This window comes from Schistocerca americana, chromosome 1 (genome assembly GCF_021461395.2).
Source record: "Schistocerca americana isolate TAMUIC-IGC-003095 chromosome 1, iqSchAmer2.1, whole genome shotgun sequence".
In the NCBI taxonomy this organism is placed as follows: Eukaryota; Metazoa; Arthropoda; class Insecta; order Orthoptera; family Acrididae; genus Schistocerca; species Schistocerca americana.
In genome coordinates, this window is record NC_060119.1 from 541,265,289 (window position 1) to 541,286,889 (window position 21,601).

The following is a 21,601-nucleotide window of genomic DNA, read 5'->3' on the forward strand; positions in this document are numbered from 1 at the left end:
GTTTGCCACGCATTGTTTTTTCAGATGTAAATGCTCCTAGACCATTGTACTTCTCGCACGTATTGCCTTAGCTTTATCAGCTAAAATTCGATCAGCGGTGTGACGCTCATTATTTGCCGCGTATGCGATGTCGTGTTCCATACACGATTCGTCGAGCAGGTTTATCCCCTTATTAGCGCTTGCCAATCATTTCTGAAGTTTTGCTCCCGGTCCATATTGGACCGCCATGCTGGATCCCAACGGCCTCGTATCACTAGCAGTCGAGATGACAGGCATCTTATCCGCATGGCTGTAACGGATCGTGCAGCCACGTCTCGATCCCCGAGTCAAGAGATGGGGACGTTTGCAAGACAACAACCATCTGCACGAACAGTTCGACGACGTTTGCAGCAGCATGGACTATCAGCTCGGAGACCATGGCTGCGGTTACCCATGACGCTGCCTCACAGACAGGAGCGCCTGCGATGGTGTACTCAACGACGAACCTGGGTGCGCGAATGGCAAAACGTCATTTTTCCGGATGAATCCAGGTTCTGTTTACAGCATCATGATGGTCGCATCCGTGTTTAGCGACATCGCGGTGAACGCACATTGGAAGCGTGTATTCGTCATCGCCATACTGGCGTATCACCCAGCGTGATGATATGGGGTGCCATTGGTTACACGTTTCGGTCACCTCTTGTTCGCATTGATGGCACTTTGAACAGTGGACGTTACATTTCAGATGTGTTACGACCCGTGGATCTACCATTCGTTGGATCCCTGCGAAACCCTACATTTCAGCAGGATTATGCACGACCGCATGTTGCAGGTCCTGTACGGGCCTTTCTGGATACAGAAAATGTTCGACTGCTGCCCTGGCCAGCGCATTCTCCAGATTTCTCACCAACTGAAAACTTCTGGTCAATGGTGTCCGAGCAACTAGCTCGTCACAATACGCCAGTCACTACTCTTGATGAACTGTGGTATCATGTTGAAGCTGCTTGGGCAGCTGTACCTGTACACGCCATCAAAGCTCTATTTGCGGCCAGAGGTGGTTGTTCTGGGTACCGATTTCTCAGGATCTATGCATCCAAACTGCGTGAAAAAGTAATCACATGTCAGTCCTAGTATAATACACTCCTGGAAATGGAAAAAAGAACACATTGACACCGGTGTATCAGACCCACCATACTTGCTCCGGACACTGCGAGAGGGCTGTACAAGCAATGATCACACGCACGGCACAGCGGACACACCAGGAACCGCGGTGTTGGCCGTCGAATGGCGCTAGCTGCGCACCATTTGTGCACCGCCGCCGTCAGTGTCAGCCAGTTTGCCGTGGCATACGGAGCTCCATCGCAGTCTTTAACACTGGTAGCATGCTGCGACAGCGTGGACGTGAACCGTATGTGCAGTTGACGGACTTTGAGCGAGGGCGTATAGTGGGCATGCGGGAGGCCGGGTGGACGTACCGCCGAATTGCTCAACACGTGGGGCGTGAGGTCTCCACAGTACATCGATGTTGTCGCCAGTGGTCGGCGGAAGGTGCACGTGCCCGTCGACCTGGGACCGGACCGCAGCGACGCACGGATGCACGCCAAGACCGTAGGATCCTACGCAGTGCCGTAGGGGACCGCACCGCCACTTCCCAGCAAATTAGGGACACTGTTGCTCCTGGGGTATCGGCGAGCACCATTCGCAACCGTCTCCATGAAGCTGGGCTACGGTCCCGCACACCGTTAGGCCGTCTTCCGCTCACGCCCCAACATCGTGCAGCCCGCCTCCAGTGGTGTCGCGACAGGCGTGAATGGAGGGACGAATGGAGACGTGTCGTCTTCAGCGATGAGAGTCGCTTCTGCCTTGGTGCCAATGATGGTCGTATGCGTGTTTGGGGCCGTGCAGGTGAGCGCCACAATCAGGACTGCATACGACCGAGGCACACAGGGCCAACACCCGGCATCATGGTGTGGGGAGCGATCTCCTACACTGGCCGTACACCACTGGTGATCGTCGAGGGGACACTGAATAGTGCACGGTACATCCAAACCGTCATCGAACCCATCGTTCTACCATTCCTAGACCGGCAAGGGAACTTGCTGTTCCAACAGGACAATGCACGTCCGCATGTATCCCGTGCCACCCAACGTGCTCTAGAAGGTGTAAGTCAACTACCCTGGCCAGCAAGATCACCGGATCTGTCCCCCATTGAGCATGTTTGGGACTGGATGAAGCGTCGTCTCACGCGGTCTGCACGTCCAGCACGAACGCTGGTCCAACTGAGGCGCCAGGTGGAAATGGCATGGCAAGCCGTTCCACAGGACTACATCCAGCATCTCTACGATCGTCTCCATGGGAGAATAGCAGCCTGCATTGCTGCGAAAGGTGGATATACACTGTACTAGTGCCGACATTGTGCATGCTCTGTTGCCTGTGTCTATGTGCCTGTGGTTCTGTCAGTGTGATCATGTGATGTATCTGACCCCAGGAATGTGTCGATAAAGTTTCCTCTTCCTGGGACAATGAATTCACGGTGTTCTTATTTCAATTTCCAGGAGTGTATATTTGTCCAATGAATACCCGTCTATCATCTGCATTTCTTCTTGGTGTAGCAAAATTTATGGCCAGTAGTGCACTAAGGTGTTTGTGGCCCGCTCACCATGTTATATAGCAAATCGTCAGCGTCGATCCAGCTGTTTTGTGATGCAGGAAAACCAAGCCATTCGACTAACGCTCTGCCCCATCGACGCCGTATGACGGTCTCTACGGGACACACATCTTGTTCCAGGCTCTTCTGTAACTCTTCTGTGTAAAAGCATCCTGTAATTTCAGTACCACTGCTGTTCTTTAAGAGGTAGGTTCTAGGATTCGTTTTCTCCACTTCTGGAACTGTGAATGTCTCGGTTGACCAGTTTAGCATACAAGACGTCTCAAATGCTATCTTTTGTTTTGAAATATGTACTAAATCACCTACATTAAATTGCTGATTGCGCCGATCTAGCGTTATACTGCGCAATTATTTGCGGGAGGATAAGGTCCCTTTCTGTGAGCCGCGAAGATTGAACTGCATCCACTTTTGTGTTTTCACTGTTCTTCTCAGACGTTCGATGATACTCGCCTTCACGTGGGAGAACGTCGAGTAGTGGTACATTCCATACTACCCCATCACAGGCTTGAAATATCTATCGTAAAACTCGCCGCCGTATCTGTCTGAAAGTTGTCTGGGCTTCGATTCGTCCCAGTCCGCATCAATCCCTCAAACACATGTGCGACATCCTTCCCTGTTTTTGCATCCACGGGTAATTCCCAGGCATATTTAGAATAAGTATCAATGAACATTAAAATGTGTTTGAAACCGTCACTCACACGTGAATATTCCTTCGTGTTCACAAGATCCGCCTGCCAAAGAGTTTCCAAACTTTTAATCATAACATATCTTCGAAAGTATGTTCTGTGTGCTAGTTCGTGCAGTTTTTGAACTACAGTCTCCATATTTATTCGATGATATATCTCTCTCTAAGCTCAGAAGTCGCTGAAACAACTTCATTCGAATGAGCTGTATTGCCAGCGGCAGCTGATCCCATGAGCAGTCGTAGTCGGCCTATCAGCTCATTCGAGTAGTCGCCATAAATATACTGCGGGACTTGATTTCTCACTCTTTTATGCTGAGTCTCAATACCATTACGACTGCAACTTTTTTCACCATCCAATATAGGTTTTATAAAGGATTTGTGTTTCACGTTTCTTCGGCTTTTTGCATTCCCATGCAGATCAGTCAAAAGCAATATTTACGATACATATCCAGATATGCAGGCGAATAATTTACAGTTTTTGTGGGTCTTAGGAAAATAAGGTTCAGTAGATAGGTTGTTTATCGCTGATCTGTATTGTTTTTTCATTTAAGGTTACAGGCTGCGTGCTCATCATGTATGGTTTTTCACCACTGACACAGAATGTTTTGTCTATCCTAGCGACACTGTGATGATTAATGAAATCGGCAATAGCGTCGTCATCATCGTTGTGGAATTTCGCTGAGAGCTCTTCGAGAGATTTAGAAACTGGTTTAAAGGGTTCTCACATTGTCTGCTCCCTCTTAAAATACCCTAACCTTAGCAACTGTAACTTCTTGCAAATGGCCTTCCGACTCTCGATCATTTTATGCTTGGTAGCCAACTCTTTGTATACTAATCGGACTTCTGTGCAGCATGAGGTTTTATCTACCTGTTCTTCTTCTTCTTATGCTGCTTCCCCTTCTCTGTAACAGCTATTTTCCCTTCAGTTAAGGACTTATTTCTTTCCAATTGTGTCAACCCGTTCATATAATGTACCCTTCTCAACAACATCTATTTCCCTTCCAGTTAAGTTTTTTACTTTCTTCTCGATTGCATTAATCCGATCATTCAGTATATTGTTTAGTCTCAGAAGGGCATGACAATACGTCTCTAGCTCCTTGCGTACGCCTCCAACTTTACGCTTGAGAGTTGAATTTTTGCGTCCATGAACAAGAGATACCCATCCTATCAAACTGAGCACCCAGCATGAGTGCGAATTTGTGTTGGAAAGACTGAAAAGATGTGTATTGTGATGCTCTCACGTCTTTGCTTGGCTGTTTGTATGTAGGAACTCCTGAAAGTTCCGTCAGTACTTGCTGTCATTCAATTGTATTGTTTTATTAATAACGAGAATCCCATACTGTCAGTGATTCCAGCAGTCTGCGTATATCTGTACGGAATCATTGAACGACACATTGGTTCCTACATGAGCCTGGTAAACGTGTTTTAAATTCAGACTGTCCTGTTTGAAAGCTATAATTAGATTTGCTTTCTCCCTCACCAGCTATTTTGGAATCCTGGAATATGCCTGACTTAGATAAACTACATCAATAGCTATATGGCGACCAAAACAGAAATATTTTCGGATTTGATCTTTTTTCACGGCAACATCGTCAGATATTAGCATTGTGTTTGGCTTTACTTTTTCCGGTGGACGTATATCACTATTCTCACTGTATGTGAGGTTTGTCAGACCATCTACACCCAGCAATATCTCCTGTAATAGTTGATATTTTGGCTGAAACAGTAATTTTGAAAATACACATACATGCTCAAAGTGGACTCTACACGAATGTGTTAGCAGCGACATGAGGACATTAAGTCTTGCTGCAGCTGGATGGACCTACAATTATCGCACTTACTCTACATGATCAAAAATATCCGGACACCTGGCTGAAATGACTTACAAGTTCGTGGCGCCCTCCATGGCTAATGCCGGAATTCAGTATGGTGTTGGCCCACTCTTAGCCTTGATGACAGCTTCCACTCACGCAGTATACGTTCAGTCAGGTTTCTTGAGGAAAGCCAGCCCATTCTTCACGGAGTGCTGGACTGAGGAGAGATATCGATGTCGTTCGGTGAGGCCTGGCACGAAGTCGGCGTTCCAAAACATCCCAAAGGTGTTCTACAGAATTCAGGTCAGGACTCTGTACAGGCCAGTCCATTACAAGGATGTTATTGTCGTGGATTATGAACAGGTGCTCGATCGTGTTGAAAGATCCAATCGCCATCCCCGAATTGCTCTTCAACAGTGGGAAGCAAGAAGGTGCTTAAAAACATCAATGTCGGCCTATGCTGTGATAGTGCCAGGCAAAACAACAAGGGGTACAAGCCCCCTCCATGAAAACCACCATAGCACCACCGCCGCCGAAATGTACTATTGGCACTACACACGCTGGCAGATGACGTTAACCGGGCATTCTCCGTACCCACAACCTGCCATCGGATTGCCACATTGTTTACCGTGATTCGTCACTCCACACAACGCTGTTCCATTGTTCAATCGTCCAATGTTTACGCTCCTTACACCAAGCGAAGCGTCGTTTGGAATTTACCGGCGTGATGTGTGGCTTATGAGCAGCCGCTCGACCATGAAATCCAAGTTTTCTCACCTCCTGCCTAACTTTCATAATACTTACAGTGGATCCTGATGCAGTTTGTAAATCCTGTGTGATGGTCTGGATAGATGTCTGCCTATTACACATTACGACCCTCTTCAACTGTCGGCAGCCACTGTCAGTCAACAGACAAGGTCGGCCTGTATGCTTTTGTTCTGTACATGTCCCTTCACGTTTCTACTTTACTATCACATCGGAAGCAGTGGACCTAGGGATGTCTAGGAGTGTGGAAATCTCACATAAGTGACACCCAATCACCTGACTACGTTCGAAGTTCGTGAGTTCCTCAGAGTGCCCCATTCTGCTTTCCTACGATGTCTAACGACTACTGAGATCGATGATATGGAATACCTGGCAGTAGGTGGCAGCACAATGCACCTAATATGAAAAATGTATGGTTTTGGAAGTCTCCGGTTACTTTTGATCACATAGTGTATGTTGTCAGAAGGAGGAAGCCATTCTTCTTCCGGTCTTCCTGTACACTGTCACAGCTCCAGTCACTTACAACAATGTCTTGATGTTTCACCCACCCTGTCATGATACCTACTACGTCAGGTACTGCTGTGCAATGGGTTTTGATAGAAAATAGAGAACACTATGTCCTTCCATGATACCAACTATGTTTGGTATTGGCGTGCAATGGGCTTTTACGGAAAATTTAGTTAAATGACATACTTTTCTGCTGTTGCATGTTTGCCGTGAAAATACTGGTGCAATCAGCTTTAGTACTTGCAATATGAGAGGTAAGAAACAAAAAACACATACACAGTTATACCCATTTTTATTCCGTAAGCATACACTACGTCAACTGGTTCTTTCTTTGTCTTAAAACCAGTACAGAATATAGAAAACAAAACCTTCTTGTAAGTACAGAAATCAGCATGTATTTCTCTCAAACTTACTGGCAGTACATTAGTCTGCGTTGCCACCACACTGACCCATAATCAAAGTCTTCTAAAAGAATACTGCTCATACTTAGATACCCTGCAATGTCTCTATACACTGCTTTAACACAAAAGAATCAACTTTTAAGTCTTTCCAGTATAATGGATAGCAGCATCTGTGGACCGAACAAGTTTGTAACAGTGGAGTGCTGTAGATAAATGGATGTGTCGCCTGATTCCACACGGAATGTAGAGTCATTGTACACTGTTGTAATGAATAGAGATAGAGCAGCACAGTAAATGTCTGGATGTGGACGGCTCGGATGATACTCGCTGGTCAACTGCTGCTTGATGTAGGCTTTTGCACGACAGATTTCATCCCATTCCACCTCCGTAATCTGCACTTTACCACTTTTAGCTGCATTTTCCATCTCTATCAAAACACTCCACTCTCTGTCTGTAGTTGCTTCTATACCAATTTGTAAACGCTTCGAACCACTAGCGGTTAAACTGTGCACTGAAGTGAACAGTAGTAGTGCATAGGACTGAACTGGTATCTTCTCATCCACTACATCCTCACTTTGTACATGCAATATCACTAGAATACTCTGCGATGGCGCGTATGATGGGGTCCAATACCGACCTGCGTCATACTGATTAGGACCCCCGGTGCACTTCAGCGAGACAGGGGCTGGCTCGGTGTCTTCAGCCGACAACAACAGCTCATTGTCCTGCTCCATCAAGCTGACCAGGTGCGCAACAGGATCCCAGGGTGATGCCGCTACTGTGGGTCTCCATGGGCTGGGACACATCGCTGTTGCAGACCCCCGCAGGCTTGAGGACGTCGCATCCACTGACGAGCAAAGAAGAAAAGCCGTTACTAACGATAATAGCAGCACAAAGACTTCATCTTTCTCACACGACAATAAACACAAACATTAAGCAACGGGCACTTACTCTCCCGCGGCTTCTTCCTGTTCTGCTGCTGCTACTGCAGCTGGGTAGCGCTGGACAGTCTCATGCTGACTGCTATTGAGGCTGCAGGCTGCTGGCTCCGCCTTATATACCCGATGTGATCGGATGCTGGGTTCCTATTAGCTACTGATAATTTCAGATGCCTCTTGTGGCCTATTGTGAATTAAACCAGTTGCTTAATCCTCTGGATCGCTGGCAAAGAACTCTTGTGAGGTGGAAAACTGACTGTGAATTTCAAAAATGGTAGGCAGCTATAGGAGCCTTTCCATTCTGCATGTAGGAGGCTGTGGACGCAGTCCTCGTCTGTATGCTTACTGGCAACATGGGTGTTAAACTACTCCCGGTCACACACCAACAGTTCTTCGACAGAACACATGCCGCGCAGCAGCCAGGGTGGGCTGGTGGAGGGGAAACTGGATGGGGATGAGCAGTTGAAGCTCTTCAACGGTATATATGACGAATATGTATATGCTTCCACTGCAGCGAATTAGTATCAACAGCCTGCCTCTTCCGTTTTGGAAGACTGAATGCTTCATGTGGAATATCTCGGCAGTTTGCGCATATGTATGAGCACGTATTGGTTGCGACGTGCATCTTGGCTCCATCCCTCTGCTTTACTGCATTCTGTTGAACTGGTTTCTTCTGTTTCTTTTTCCTACACTCTTCCAGTATCATAGTCTCCCATACCCCGCGTAGTGAACTGTCGCTACAGTCCTCATTCGAATGCGTACATGTAATGCAGCAATTGAAAGCTGCTTTATCCTGTACATTCATCTCATTGATTGAACACATCGCCGGCCTTTGTGACCGAGCGGTTCTAGGCGCTTCAGTCCGGAACCGCGCTACTGCTACGGTCGCAGTTTCGAATCCTGCCTCGCGCATGGATGTGTGTGTTGTCCAGATTAGTTAGGTTTAAGTAGTTCTCAGTCTAGGGGGACTGATGACCTCAGATGTTAAGTCCCATAGTGCTTAGAGCCATCTGAACCATTTTGACTGAACACATCGCGACGCTTCCACAACGACAGCTCAGCATATTCTCAATCTCCGTCACCAATTCTAGTCACATGAGCGGAGAAATAAAGAAAGAATTCCCACCAATTTCAGTGGGAGGCGGTGGGGATGGGACGTCGGCACAGTCCTTGATCAAAGAAATTGCCTCCAAAAATCGAAATTCCTGCCAAAATTCGAAATTCTCGCCAACGGAGTAGGTGGGGGAGGAGCAAGGATGGGAGGGGGAGAGGAGGTAATTGATTGGTCAAATTAATTAATTTGCATATCAATTTGATATCAAAACTGCACCCAAGCCACCCTTATCTTACTACTACCGTACCCATCTTGCTCCGTAAATGATGCCAATACTGTGACGGTCTACGATCGCCTTTGTCTTCCTGATTCGGTATCTGTCGTATACGATCCTCTTCTGACCTCTCCGAATTAATTTTCGTACGAGTTTTCCTCCAGTGTCGCGGTAATGACATCTTGAATCTCTGCTGAGAAATGGTGGTCAAACTAGCTCACGACGATATAGAATTTCGTCCAATAAACTGCGATTCCCACGTAGCACAAGCTTGATTCCATCTTCACAAACCGCAACACAGGGTTGTTAGGCCAGACAGGAGATAAACGGTCCGCTTGCCTGGACATCACTATTTCCTCGAAATGTCGCCAATAAACAATTTCAGCAAAGGTTCTAGTTTTCCGTAGGTCCGAATCCTCGACTAAGGTGACGTTGAAGTCATCACTTGTCGGATACAGCGAAATTTAGGCTCACTGACCTTGAATACATGTTCAGTCTGAGGCAAATTGAGCTGGGTTGACAAATGTTCATTGATAAATAACTGGTTGCTCACTAGCTCATTAAACAGATCCTTACAGGCGAACGCAGATTATCAGGAACACTGAACCAGTAGCAAAAACTTTTCTGAGTGTAGTGATGATTGAAACGACAATACTAGTTTCCGCTGTAGCCCAGAGTTACAGGCCCTACAGAACTACAGAACTAAAACTAAAAACGTGGAACATACGAAACATATAAAATTCACATACCAAACATCTGCTATCACTTGATACCACGTCCACGCGACGCTATCAGCCCGGTTACGCGTAACATCACTGGCTGGCGCGAATCGTGATTGACGACCGTGACACGCACTGTAGACGCTGCGGTGTTAGAACGTCATGCATGATGTTTATGACGTCATATTTCATGAAGTATGATAGGTAGGTGGTTCATACTCCCACAGCGATTTTTGCCTGACAGTAAGGGATCTGGAACAAGTTTGGTTGAAATCGGTGAAGTGAAGATGTCAACATACCAATAATATGTACATGCATAATATATTTTTATACTATGTACGGATTTGATCATGTTTTATATAATTAACTATTTGCTTAGCGTGAATCATTTTCGGGATATGCATGTAATGTCTAAGCTATACATAAATATTTGTACAAAATTGTAGTTCATTCTAGGTAAGCACAGTAAGTGATTTCCAGAGAAAAAGGAGAGAGAGAAAGAGAGATATACGAGGTGCATTCAAGTTCTAAGGCCTCCGATTTTTTTTCTAATTAACTACTCACCTGAAAGCGATGAAACTGGCGTGACTTCTCGACGTAATCGCCCTGCAGACGTACACATTTTTCACAACGCTGACGCCATGACTCCATGGCAGCGGCGAAGGCTTCTTTAGGAGTCTGTTTTGACCACTGGAAAATCGCTGAGGCAATAGCAGCACGGCTGGTGAATGTGCGGCCACGGAGAGTGTCTTTCATTGTTGGAAAAAGCCAAAAGTCACTAGGAACCAGGTCAGGTGAGTAGGGAGCATGAGGAATCACTTCAAAGCTGTTATCACGAAGAAAATTGTTGCATAACGGTAGCTCGATGTGCGGGTGCGTTGTCTTGGTGAAACAGCACACGCGCAGCCCTTCCCAGACGTTTTTGTTGCAGTGCGGGAAGGAATTTGTTCTTCAAAACATTTTCGTAGGATGCACCTGCTACCGTAGTGCCCTTTGGAACGCAATGGGTAAGGATTACGCCCTCGCTGTCCCAGAACATGGACACCATCATTTTTTCAGCACTGGCGGTTACCCGAATTTTTTTGGTGGCGGTGAATCTATGTGCTTCCATTGAGCTGACTGGCGCTTTGTTTCTGGATTGAAAAATGGCATCCATGTCTCATCCACTGTCACAACCGACGAAAAGAAAGTCCCATTCATGCTGTCGTTGTGTGTCAACATTGCTTGGCAACATGCCACACGGGCAGCCATGTGATCGTCTGTCAGCATTCGTGGCACCCACCTGGATGACACTTTTCGCATTTTCAGGTCGTCATGCAGGATTGTGTGCACAGAACCCACAGAAATGCCAACTCTGGAGCCGATCTGTTCAACAGTCATTCGCCGATCCCCCAAAACAATTCTCTCCACTTTCTCGATCATGTGGTCAGACCGGCTTGTGCGAGCCCGAGGTTGTTTCGGTTTGTTGTCACACGATGTTCTGCCTTCATTAAACTGTCGCACCCACGAACGCACTTTCGACACATCCATAACTGAATCACCACATGTCTCCTTCAACTGTCGATGAATTTCAATTGGTTTCACACCACGCAAATTCAGAAAACAAATGATTGCACGCTGTTCACGTAAGGAAAATGTCGCCATTTTAAGTATTTAAAACAGTTCTCATTCTCGCCGCTGGCGGTAAAATTCCATCTGCCGTACGGTGCTGCCATCACTGGGACGTATTGACAATGAACGCGGTCTCATTCTAAAACAATGCGCATGTTTCTATCTCTTTACAGTCTGGAGAAAAATTAATCGGAGGCCTTAGAACTTGAATGCACCTCGTAGCTTGGTCGATACAACATTTACCCACAAGAGGCAAAGGTTCTGGGAACGACTGCCAGTCCAAAACACAGTTCTAATCTGCCAAGAAGTTTCAGATCAGCGCACACTTCGCTGTAGTGTGAAAATTCCCTTTGAACCCTTATCTCGTACTTCAGCGGTTGATTCTTCACTTGTAAAAAGCTTATTTTCTTTCTTGTAGTGTAGTTGACTTTCATACTCGTCAGGCTACATATTCAGTTTGTGTGAAAACAATTGCTTGTGATTCCACTGCTAACTGAAACTGGACACTCGCTCCAACTCTTTAACTGCATTGTTAAGCTAAAGTGTGAATTGTGTGTTGTACTAGGGACCTAGAAACGAAGGAAAGGCTTCGTCCCGCCGTAGCCCTCAGTGGTTCACAATCCCACAGCAGTCCACCCACCCCACTGCCGACCCACACTGAACCGAGGGTTATTGTGTAGTTCGGACCCCAGTTAAACCCCCCCCCCCCCCCCACACACACACACACACACACACACCAGGAACGTCTCATACCAGTCGAGTGTACCCCGAATGTTTGCGTGATTGAGTAATTATGGCGTACGCGTACGTGGAGACAGTGTTTGTGCAGCAATCGCCGACATAGTGTAACTGAGGCGGAATAATGGGAACCAGCCCACATTCGCCAAGGCAGATGGAAAACCGCCTTAAAAAGAATCCACAGACTGGCCGACACACCGGACCTCGACACTAATCTGCCGGGGACCGGCACGCCTCCCCGCTAGGGCGGCAGCGCGTTAGACCGCGCGGCTAGCCGGGCGGGCTCTAATCTGAAGTACTTAAACCTCGAGGATGAGTGAGAAAAATGTTGGCTGCGTGGACAGTAAGAGTAGCTAATCAGAGTTCTGCTCCTGTAGCCAAGGACAGTTCAGCATGTACTATCTGCTCGTCGAAATTGAAGGCCGGTTTTGACAGCCAGCTGACCAGTCAGTATCTGCGAAGCAGCCCGGCGTGCGAGCCTGCGCAGTCGAGATGCGCAGTAGCAGCGGGGGCCCGCGCCTTCTGAATGGAGACAGTTTGACGCGTCAGTGTGCTGGCTACGTTTGTGCCGTGAGGTTGTGTGCTGAGCAGAGCAGAGCAGCGCGGCCGTCTGTGACGCCCAGACACGCCTACACGTACTCACGCCTTGCCCTCTACTGCTGCTCCGCGCGCCCTGTCCTAGCACCGACACTGACAAGAACAGCTGCTGCCGGTGAGTAACACAATAAAGTGCTTATGATTTCTATCCGAGGAACTACAAATACGCACGCTGCACATTGACTAACACGGGAGTGTGTGTGTGTGTGTGTGTGTGTGTGTTTGTTTGTGTTTATATTTATGTGTGTGTGTGTGTGTGGGTGTGTATGTATGTATGTATGTGTTCCCTTTATGCCTCCTCTACGTCCAGATCTGACAATACGATGACAGTGACTTTTTTAAAGTATTTATTTCCCTAATCACAGGGAAATAATAGAGTGATCGAAAGTACAGAGTATGATGGATCTTCTGTTATATTCATCTGCAATTGGTGACTAATTCCACATTTGTTTCATGCTTGTAATTCTGTGGCATCATCAAAACAAACAAAATTATGTCCTTGATGACAGCGCCGTCGTCACAGCCAAAACGTAAACATCGTTTGACAAGCGTTGGATAGAAATCTAAGTGGTTTTTTTCTACGTATCTATAACAGCCATTGCATCAAATGTCTCCGAAACACTGATCCTATGTTCGCAGCTAACACTTATTCTCGGAGTTTCAGAACAAAAACCCCTTGGTGTCCCTGTGAACGGTGTGGAATATTAACCTTGTAAATTATAGTTTGCAGCGATCAGTCGTCCTTAAATTTTATTGTGCAAATCTAGATTTCGGCTAGAAGCTAGGCATTCTCAATGCACTATTATTTTCGCTCAGTGCATGTAATTCCCTATTGGTAGGCATTCATCCACAGTTCATTGATTATTTAATAGTGCATTGAGAATGGCTAGCTTCTAGCCAAAATCTAGATCCGCACAATAAAATTTAAAAAGGACGACTGATCGCTGCAGTCTATAATTTACAAGTCAGTATAACAGTCGCTGAGTGCAACATCTTTCTGAATGGAAAGTAACGTGATGAATATTAACCTGTCAACGGTTAGTAAAATTACTACTGTATTCATGATAGAAGATTTTATTAAATACTAAATGATGTATTCCGTTGATTTTACGTTTGAAGACAGCGTTTCCATAAATCGTCACATACATTTCGGAGCACAACGTCTTTGCTAGTGCTTGTGCTTACTACTGAAGGAACTTCATTTTGATGTCATGGCTACTGACATTCGTATCGGGTAATGATATGCTGTTGTTGCTATTAGCTTTTTTCTCTCTTGTCTACTCTTTATATACACTGCGGATATGTTATTTGTAAACAATGTGAAAGTCCTACACGTTCGGTAAAAAGCTTAAGGCTCGCTAATTATCAGAGAACGAAATAATTTCACAAGACTACGCATGTATCAAGTGACCACTAACATGGTATCAAAACCACACACAAACACAGCCCGTTCATATTCATTGTAAGTACGTAAGTGAAGTCTAGATCACACAAAACCACACCTAAAGTACTTGTATACATCAGTCATGCACGAGATTTGTTCTTGTTTCTCTTCTGGTGACAGAAGTCACCTATTCGAATCTACTGTGAACGTTCCTCCTATGTACGTTTCTCCCACTGAGATGGTTATAAGACAGTTTTTTTTTTCTTATAGTCATTGTCATCGCTAGTTCTATTTTTTAATCAGACAGCGCTAGCATGAAGAGAAGCTACAAAAGGGCATCCCTTTAGCACTCTTCTCACCTTCCGTCTGAGTCACCGAATATCATGTCTGCTTATTAGCTTAGAAACAACGCAAAACTTCGCTAATATAAACATAACTGACTCACTTATAATGTCTCGTTACTCGAAAACCTCTGGTCTAATCCAGCCTGGTAGTAAGGAATACCCCTTTCGATGAATAGATGTGTACAGTCTCTCTTTATACGTTCAAAACAAAACATAACGTCTCACCGTAAACGCTTAACTCACGCTGTTATTGTCGTTATGGGGTCTTCAATCTGGAGACTGGTGTGACGCAGCTCTCCAGCTAATCTATCCTGTACAAGCCCTTCATCTCCGAAAAACTTCTGCAACCAGCTTACCGTATTGAAGCATTTGTCTCCTTCTACAATATATCCAACCGCCACGTTTCCCCCTACTGATAATTTATTGATGTCCCAACACGCGTCGTATCAATCGATCCCGTCTTTTAGTCTGCTTTTTTTGCAGGTTCGATTCAGTACATCTGCAATAAATACGCGATCCTCCCATCTGATCTTCAGCAGTCTTCTGTAGAGCCACATATCAAAATCTTCTATTCTCTTCTTATATGAACTGCTTGCCATCTATGTTGAACACCCATACAAGGCTACACTCGAAACAAATATCTCCAGAAAAAAATTTCTAGCACCTAAACTGATATCAGATGTTAACAAATTCCTGTTCTTCAGAAATGCTTTACTTGCTATTGCCAGTGTGCATTTCGTATCCCCTCTACCTCGGCTACAATCAGTTATTTTGCTGCCCAAATAGCAGAACCCATCTACTACTTATGGTGTCTCGTTTCCTAAACTAATTTCCACAGTATCGCTTGATTTAATTCGACAACATTCCATTATCCTTATTTTTCTTTTGCTAATTTTCATCTTACATGCTCCTTTAAAGATGCTGCCCCTTCCGTTCAACTGCTCATCCAAGTCCTTTGCTCACTCTGACAGAATTACTGTATCATCAGCGAGCCTTTAAGTTCTTAATTCTTCTCCATGATCTTTAATTCCCTTTCCAGATCTGTCCTTGGTTTTCTTCATTGCTTTTCCAATGCACGGATTGAATAGCATTGGGGATAGGCAATGATCCTGTCTTACTCCCCTCTCAACTGTGACTTCCCTTTCACGTTCTTCGACTGACAGTCTTAGTAAGATAAATGAAGGAATCGGCAGAACTTCGTCCCCTGAGCAGGCGCCAGTTAGAGTCGGGTTCTTCACCTCCCTGTCACGAGCTAGCGTATTTCCTGCTAAGCGACGTTACTCGCGTTGCGGTCCCACTCCCACCGCGGCGGCCTTGGGGCCTACCCATACGGAGACGTACGCCCACTGCTACGTCAGAGGCGGTCCAGCGGACGCGCTCGTGTGACGACGACAGCGTTTCCGGCGTCTCCAGCGTCCGCGTGGCCTTCCAGCGCCGCAGCGACTGGAGCTGGAAGCTAGGGTCCTTGAGCATTCCTGCTGCCGTCGCAGCTTCCCGTACGCTAACCCAGGCGGCGAGCGTATTGTACCACGGCTACGGCACGCGGCCTTGGGACGTGACTCACTTCTCTGCGCCGTAGTGGGATGGCGTCTTCTTTTTCTCCCTCTCCGCAATGTGATGCAATTCGTCGACTGCAGCTGCGCATTCCGCCTTCTTTGCGTCACCCCTTGGTCCTCGGTTTTTAACGAATGTCTCGGATTAGCTGCCGATGCATTTGCAGGCTAATTACGCTGTACGGCTCCACCTTTTCACCGCAGTATCAGCCTCTTCATCACACGAAGACAGGATGTGGAAAACGTTCTAAGTGAAATTTTTTCACAAAACGCATTTTTAGTGCTATTGTGTTTTAGGTAATGTGTTTCATGACATTCTAACAAGGGTACTATACGGACTTCCCGTACCGAAATGATTCATGTTGACAGTATGTGTAAGGTACAACTAGGGTTTCAACACATGTAACCGAGAAGGCACAACTTTCAACCGTTTTCGGGAAAATAGAATTTGAACATTCTATTCTTACTTATAAGCTTTGTATGGTCGGTCGTAACCGAGGAGTCTGCAGCCGAGCGAGTAAGCACTTAGCTGCGTTAGCGCGAGGTCTCTGGATCGAATCTCGCTGCTGGTAACTTTTTTCATTACCACATAATTCCAACAACAGATTTATTTTGACTTTGTAAGTATCAACATTTAATTTTTTTAAATTGTTTATAATCTGTATCCTGAAAAAGGAGAAAAACAATTTCTTCTTAAGGAGATTCGAAATAAAAAAGGATACACGAGAACTTCCGATCAAATCAGTACATTTATTTTATTTATGTTACTATACCTCCATTCGCGACAAGTATAACCTGTAACCTACGAAGCACTGTACGAGTCAGCATGATACTAATAGCACAAAATGGAAAATATTAATTATTGCGACATACAGTACACGTAACGAACTCCGAATTTTTGCATGTGCATGATTTTTTTTTTCTATTGCAACAAACTTGGTTTATATTAGTAACTGGTTGTTGGTCATCATCTCATATCGCGGCATACCAGGCGGATGGAAGCTCTGGTACAGACAACTGACGGTGAACGATTCAGTGAATTTATATGCAGTATTCTCTAGAAGCTATCTCTCTCTTCTTTCCGGTGACGTACACGTATTTTTGTCGTCGTTTTGTAAGGTATTTGACATGCCTGTAAAAATAAACGTCGCGGGGCTGCACAGCGGAGACATTTTGGAGGAACTACTTTTAACACTGCATTTGCCAGTACATGTTTCCGAAAAGTTTAAGTAGGGATGATAAACAAAAGCAGTACCGGACGAGATTCGAGGCACAGACCTCTCGCTTATGAATCTAAGCCCTTACTCGCTCGGCTGTCGACTCTTTAAATCCTACCGACTATACTACCTATACCGTATAAGCAAGCTGACACAACGACTCTGCCGAACTCAGAGAGTTGTGCAGACAGCAAATTGCCGCACCGCAGTGCTAACTGAAATGTCGGATTGTTCCGATTACTTCCGAGAAGGATCGAGCTGGCCGCAGACACTGCACGCGTTATATTAGGCACTCTGTGGCCGGCCCTGCCGTAAGTCATCTGGAAAGCCAGCCGCGTTTATACACTATGTGAACAAGAGTACCCGGACGCCTGGTTGAAAATGACTTACAAGTTCATGGCGCCCTCCATCACTAACGCTGGAATTCGATATGGTGTTGGCCCAGCGTTAGCTTTGATGACAGCTTCCACTCTCCCAGGCATACGTTCAATCAGGTGCTGGAAGGTTTCTTGGGTAATGACAGCCCATTCTTCACTAATTGCTGCACTGACGAGAGGTATCGATGTCGGTCGGTGAGGCCTGGCAAGAAGTCGGCGTTCCAAAACTTCCCAAAGGTGTTCTATAGGATTCAAGTCTGGACTCTGTGCAGGCCAGACCATTACAGGGATGTTATTGTCGTGTAACCACCCCGCAACAGGCCGTGCATTATGAACAGGTGCTTGATCGTGTTGAAAGATGCAATCGCCATCCCCAGATTGCTCTTCAACAGTGGGTAGCAAAAAGGTGCGTAAAACATCACTGTAGACTTGTGCTGAGGTAGTGCCACGCAAAACAACAAGGGGTGCAATCCCTCTCCATGAAAAACACGACGACACCACCACACCACCGCCTCCGAATTTTACTGTTGGCACTACACACGCTTGCAGATGACGTTCACGGGGCATTGGCCATACCCACGCCCTGCCATCGGATCGCCACATTGTTTACCGTGACTCCTCACTCCACACAACGCTTTTCCACTGTCCAATCGTCCAATGGTTACGCTCCGTACACCAAGCGAGGCGTCGTTTGGCATTTATCGGAGTGATGTGTGGCTTATGAGCAGCCGCTCGACTATGAAATCAAAGTTTTCTCACCTCCCACTTAACTGTCATAGTACTTACAGTGGATCCGGACGCAGTTTGAAATTCCTGTGTCATAGTCTGGATAGATGTCTGCTTATTACGCATTACGACCGTCTTCAACCGTCGGCGGTCTCTGTCAGTCAACAGACGAGGTCGACCTCTACACTTTTGTGCTATATGTGTCCCTTCACGATTGCACTTCACTGTCACAACGGAAGCAGTGGACCTACGGATGTTTAGAAATGTGGAAATCTCGCCCATGTGACACCCAATCACTTGAACACGTTTGAAGTCCCTGAGTTCCGCGGAGCGCCCCATTCTGCTCTCTCACGGTGTCTAATGACTACTGAGGTAGCTGATATGGAATACCTGACGGTAGGTGGCAGCATAATGCACCTAATATGAAAAATGTATGTTTTTGTGGGTGTCCGGATACTTTCGATCACGTAGCGTAAGTTGCAAATGAGAAAGACCTGTTGACGATATTGCCATTTCTTCCTCAACAGCACAGGGAGCTTGGCGGTAAATTTTGCAACATATGACCTCAAAAATGGAGTTGTGGGAGAAACAGAAGTCAATACCGACAAATTCTTCTCGAATTTAAGTCATATTTTCCTTAAAAGATTTTAACCAAATGTAAAATGGAATAGTTGACCACAGTTGTCTAGTTAAAATATTACATATGCACTTCTGTACTTGTATTATCATGAATAAAACGTAATTCCTCTGTTAATAACACCTGAAACTAAAATTTTCGTACGAACTTCCCCCCCCCCACCATGCTGTTCTGATTCGTATTAACAGGGTGCGTAGGGCACTACGAGGACGACAACTTGTGTGAATAGAAAGACGCAACTCTCAACCGTTTTCAAGATAATCGAGTCTGAAAATTTCAGGCGTGTTTGTATAATTTGTATGATCGCTAATAGGTAAGATGTCCTCAGCCGACCGAGTAAGCCCTTAGTTTCACAAGCACGAGGTTGCTTGGTCGTATCTCACAGCTGGTACTGCCTTCTTTTGTGAGTTAACTGCACCAGTAGTCTGTGCTGTTCTTAGATTTGCGTGGTACGGCCAAAAATTGTGTACGACCGAGAACCGTTTATGAATGTACACGACGATTGCTTTGCAGCAGACCCATTGGGAAAAAAAAATAAAAAAAAACACGGAACGCAAAAATTCGTCGTTCCTTACATCTGCTATATGTCGCGATGATTATGGTTTTCCATGTTTCTGCAATTTCTGTCCTCCTGATTCGTGCAGTGCTGCATATGTTACGCATTATACTTCTCACAAATGTTGACACAGTAATATAAATAAAATGACTACATTGATTTTAATGAAAGTTCTCGTGTATCCTTTTTTTTCTTTCATTTTCAACCTCCTTAGGAAAAAACTTTTTCTGCTTTTCTCATGTTCAGGATTAGGAAAATAGTAAATGAATGATTGTATATTGATACTTTCACGATCGTAATAAATCTGTTGTTATAATTAAGTGGAAATGAAAAATCAACTCCCGGCAGCGAGATTCGATCCAGAAGCCTCGCGTATATGAAACTAACCGCGTACTCGCTCGTCTTCGGCTTCCGTGGACAGCAGTACGCCTACAAAGCTTACGGCATAAGCACGCCTGTGATTCGATCTCCTTAGAAATGGTTGAAAGTTCCGTCTTCCTATTCACACATGTTAAAGTCCTAGCCATGTTCTACAAACCCTGTCAACATGAATCAAATCGGTGAGGGGAAGTTCGTACCGTCCCCATGTCAGAATCAGTCGGTTTCCTCTTTCAGTACTTGGAAAGTTCTAAGTAAATTGTTTTCTCATTTGTTCTTAATAAATTATTTTTCTCATTTGTCGCATCCTTCTTTGCAGTGTTGGGTTGGGCAACACGATGACTGTACCTTTTCAGTTTTTTGGATGCAAATACGTTTTTTACAAAAAGAGAGAAGTTGTTTTCTGAGTCTCCTGACAGATATGCTATTTCGAACCTAGAACTTTTTCTAATTCTACTCTTCCTATGGTGTCGTATACTGAAGAATCTGCAACACAAATAAAGCTGTGTGGTGTCTGCTACATCTTTGCAGTACCCTCGTTGCTATAAATTGACATAACATTACAAAAATATCGGTAGCCTCAGAAAATCTACAGAAAATGACATGAAAATGCTTACGTGCATGCCACAGTAGAGCTGCAGAAAACAATAGCATGCAAATCAGCAGAATTACAGTAATCTTGCGTCACAAGCGCATTACGGATATCATCTTAGCTAAGACAGCAGTTCGCTTAGTGAGGTAGAGAGAAAGTAGAAATAATCAAATTGGTAGAATGGCAACGAGGAATCGTAACTGAAGAACTGCAACGGGAGACCACTGGTAAACTGAAGGCAGCAGTAGCTAGACGGATAGATGTCCGTCAGGGACAACAATTTCGAATCACAGATTCGGCAGGCAAAACTTTCAACAAACGACAGTCAAAATCTACGGCACCTGTTAAGCCGTGACCTCTCGTCGTGGCTGCAGCCACTGGATGGATATTATTCCATACTGTGCGCAGATGGTTTTACGGCCATGTTGCGTACTACTCCAATATCACTTGCAAATGTCATGACAATATGTGCACTGGACTGCAGATCCTCTTTAAGGATAAGTCGGCATTTCGCTTTTAAAATAATTGTAGATTTTTTTTATTTCGCATGAAGACAGAGGCCGCTACATTCCATCAAAATCTCTGAAAGGAACGCTTTAGATATTGGCGCTATATGAACGTGGCATAGTGTATCTTTATATGGCAGCACATGTAAGTGCCACTATGTGGGTGCCACTACATATATCTACAGAGATCACATCTGAATGTTTATGAATATCTTTCAACATGAGCATTAGGTAATGGTTTCTTTTAACATCTGAAGTCCGCAGCTCGTGGTCTCGCGATCGCGTTCTCGCTTCCTGAGCACGGGGTCCCGTGTCCGATTCCGGGAGGGGTCAGGGATTTTCACCTGCCTCGAGATGACCGGATGTTTGTGTTGTCCTCATCATTTCATCGTCATTCATGCAAGTGGCAAGATTGGACAGAGACAAGGTTAGGGAATTTGTATGGGCGCTGATAACCGCGCAGTTGAGCGCCCCACAATTCAATCATCATCATCATCAACAACAACAACAACATCTGACTAAAATGGTGTGATCTCATGACTGAATGTCAACAACAGCCAATAATTCAGCACATGGATTGG